The sequence below is a fragment of the Marmota monax genome, unplaced genomic scaffold (genome assembly GCF_021218885.2).
Source record: "Marmota monax isolate L192 unplaced genomic scaffold, Marmota_monax_Labrador192_F-V1.1 WCK01_AAM20220418_F8-fsc00006, whole genome shotgun sequence".
Classification (NCBI taxonomy): Eukaryota; Metazoa; Chordata; class Mammalia; order Rodentia; family Sciuridae; genus Marmota; species Marmota monax.
The window spans coordinates 5,212,791-5,216,434 of NW_026693712.1; the positions used below are offsets into that span (position 1 = coordinate 5,212,791).

A 3,644-nucleotide genomic window follows, 5' to 3' on the forward strand; every position below is an offset into this window, starting at 1 on the left:
AACTCCCACCTTCACCCCATACACAGATTGCAGATTCACATCAGTTACACATCCATTGATTTACAAATTGCCATACTAGTGTCTGTTGTGCTCCGCTGCCTTTCCCATCATCCACCCTCCCCCCTCCCCACCTCTCCCCTCCCCTCCCCTCCTCTCTCTCTACCCCCTCCACTGTATAACCCTGAGGGTCTCCTTCCATTACCGTGCAATTTCCCTTCTCTCTCCCTTTCCCTCCCACCTCTCATCCCTGTTAAATGTTAATCTTCTTCTCCTGTTCTTCGTCCCTACTCTGTTCTTAGTTACTTTCCTTATATCAAAGAAGACATTTGGCATTTGTTTTTTAGGGATTGGCTAGCTTCACTTAGCATAATCTGCTCTAATGCCATCCATTTCCCTGTAAATTCTATGATTTTGTCATTTTTTAATGCAGAGTAATACTCCATTGTGTATAAATGCCACGTTTTTTTTATCCATTCGTCTATTGAAGGGCATCTAGGTTGGTTCCACAGTCTTGCTATTGTGAACTGTGCTGCTATGAACATCGATGTAGCAGTGTCCCTGTAGCATGCTCTTTTTAGGTCTTTAGGGAATAGACCAAGAAGGGGAATAGCTGGGTCAAATGGTGGCTCCATTCCCAGCTTTCCAAGAAATCTCCATACTGCTTTCCAAATTGGCTGCACCAATCTGCAGTCCCACCAGCAATGTACAAGTGTACCCTTTTCCCCACATCCTCGCCAGCACTTGTTGTTGTTTGACTTCCTAATGGCTGCCAATCTTACTGGAGTGAGATGGTATCTTAGGGTGGTTTTGATTTGCATTTCTCTGACAGCTAGAGATGTTGAGCATTTTTTCATGTACTTGTTGATTGACTGTATGTCCTCCTCTGAGAAGTGTCTGTTCAGGTCCTTGGCCCATTTGTTGATTGGGTTGTTTGTTCTCTTATTGGAGGAAGGATAGCATCTTCAACAAATGGTGCTGGGAAAACTGGAAATCCATATGCAACAAAATGAAACTGAATCCCTTTCTCTCGCCATGCACAAAAGTGAATTCAAAATGGATCAAGGAGCTTGATATCAAATCAGAGACACGCCGTCTGATAGAAGAAAAAGTTGGCTACGATCTACAGTCGGTGGGGTCGGGCTCCAAATTCCTCAATAGGACACCCATAGCACAAAAGTTAATAACTAGAATCAACAAATGGGACTTACTCAAACTAAAAAGTTTTTTCTCAGCAAAAGAAACAATAAGAGAGGTAAATAGGGAGCCTACATCCTGGGAACAAATCTTTACTCCTCACACTTCAGATAGAGCCCTAATATCCAGAGTATACAGAGGAAAAATAGTTTTAGCAGCAGTGAAATGCACCTTTAAAAAACTAACTTCTGAAATCAGTCTGTGATCATATCATTGACCTTGGTTGGACCAGAGGATTCTCTGAAGCCCAAAGGCATGAATGGATCTCTTTGTGTGCTCAGCTCTCATGCAAGCCAAGCCAGCCTGGGTTTTGTTTTGCCATATCCACAAAAACGCCATAGACAAATAGGTCTTGATTTACAGATATGTGTAAGTAGACGTGATTTCCTCTCCGGGAAAAAGGCCTGAGGGGGCTAATGCACTTTAATTTATATGCTCAGGGCTCCTAGGAGGGGCTTGGTTAGAAGGAGTCCATCCGCAAGAAGCACTGCTCTCAAATGCTTCCTGATGGAAAGTAAATCTGGGAAAACACCAGGGCCAGAAATTGGCAGGGAAGACTTGGACAGAAGAAGAATCTGGAGAGAAAGGTAAAGGCTTCATAAATTTCACATACAACCACATTCTGTTTTTCTGGATCTGATTTTCCTTATAGCTTCTTCCTGTTTTTCAGGCACGGGTAGCCTTTTTTGCCTGGAAAGGACAACTACTGTGTTTTGCCCAGGTAGCTCTCTGTTCCATAAGATTTCCATATTAAAGAGGTTGATTCAGTCTGGTCGGTTTGGTGTCGATTTTCTAACTGTGTAGATGGTTCCTTTTCTTCTCACAAGCAGAAGTGACGGCTTGGCTGACCTCAAAGCTCAACAACATTTAACAGGGACCCCAGAACAACTGCTTTCTGGATAAGCAAACCTTAGGAAGTTCGGCTCAAGTAAGTTCCAGGGCTGTCCCCCTCCAGGATGCTTCTCAGTGGGTCTGTGGGTCAGGGATAAGGAGATGAAAGCTGCTTTAGCTCCTCAGCCTCCTGGTGAGCTTAGCACTAAGAAAGATCATTGCCTGGCTGCAGGTGAAACCCCTGGGCCTAGGGAACTGTGTCGCTCAGAGGGGCACTGGAGACAGCCCTCTGCAGCTTCCTAGTGCTATTCTACACATTTGTCCTTTGTTCCCTCACAGCCCAGAGACAAAGACTGCTCTGTGCTTTGTTCGCCTGGCCTAGCCTTTGCAGAGCTTTCTGCTGTTTCTAAGACTGAGCCTGTGACCGGAAGGTGATAAAAGAAACACATTTCAAGTAGTAAAAACAAGTGTCCAAGAAAGAGCTTTCCATCCGGTGGTAACAAATGAAAAGGCCAGGCCTCCTGTCTCTCCATCTGGATCTGGAACGGATGAGGGAGAAATCTCAGAGCGCCAGTGAGCAGCTGTCTGCAGGCCCCATGGGCTTGGCCACGCTGCCTTGAGCAGCACAGGCTGGACGCTAGGCGGCAAGGACATATTTTCAGGGCAGCTGCTCTGGCCACTGTTTGGATTGCTCTTGCTCCCTTTGTCCCATTTCAGTGGTTTTTATATTCTTTTTTTTTTTTTTCTCTCTCTCTCTCTATCACTTTTTCTCTACCTTCCTTGACTTTTCATATTTTTTTTTCCCCTTCTGTTCAAAAACTCTTGACAACCCCTTCACCGTCCATTCCCTCAAGTCCCAGTTCTGTAGTGGGCTCCTTGTTTGTATCCTGGCAATGATGACAGCCTTAGTGGCTAGCAGGTACTGAGAGCGTTTCATGAGCTTTTTAACTCATTCAGCGTTCAGTGACCTTTGAAGTAGAACATTGAAGGACAGGCTGGTTGTTGGAATAAGGCAGTTCCAGCATCGCAGTGAGACTGGGCTGTCTTCTCAAGCAGAATCTGATGTGCATGTGCCTGGCTGGGCGGCCCTCTTGGGCATGTTGTGGTTTGTATATGAGGTGTCCCCTCAAAGCTCCTGTTCATGCAGGAATATACAGAGATGAAATGATTGGATTGTGAGAGCTGTAACCTAATCAGTCCATTCTGGTTTGAATGGAATAACAGGGTGGTAACTGTAGGCAGGTGGGGCATGGCTGGAGGAGGTGGGTCACTGAAGGGTGCCCTGGAAGAGATGTTCTTTCTGTACCTCTGCCCTCTGCCATGCCCTTCCCCTGTTATGTTCTGCCTCACCTTGGGACCAAAACAATGAAGTTGGCTCTCTGGACTGAGAACTCTGAAACTGTGAGCTCCAGATAAACTTTGTCTCCTCTGAGTTGTTCTTGTTGGGTATTTTGGTCACAGTGACTAAAAACTGACTAAAACAGGCAGCTGTCATCAAGTCATTGAGTGCTGGGTTTAAGATTCTTTCATAACATGGCCCAGTCATCCCACAGTCTTTCCACAGAAAGGACAGAGCATGTGGAGGATCACATAGATATTTTAGGGTCCCAGGCTCCAAC

The 3,644-nt window shown here is 45.6% G+C and overlaps 1 long non-coding RNA gene across 1 annotated transcript; it reads left to right on the top strand.

The window, feature by feature from the left end:
• The first annotated feature begins 949 nt into the window (after positions 1-949).
• Positions 950-2,920, top strand: LOC131424779 (uncharacterized). The gene is made up of 3 exons (XR_009228316.1): positions 950-1,781; positions 1,865-1,915; positions 2,025-2,920. It is a non-coding gene; the product is annotated as an uncharacterized LOC131424779 (long non-coding RNA).
• The last annotated feature ends 724 nt before the right edge of the window (positions 2,921-3,644 follow it).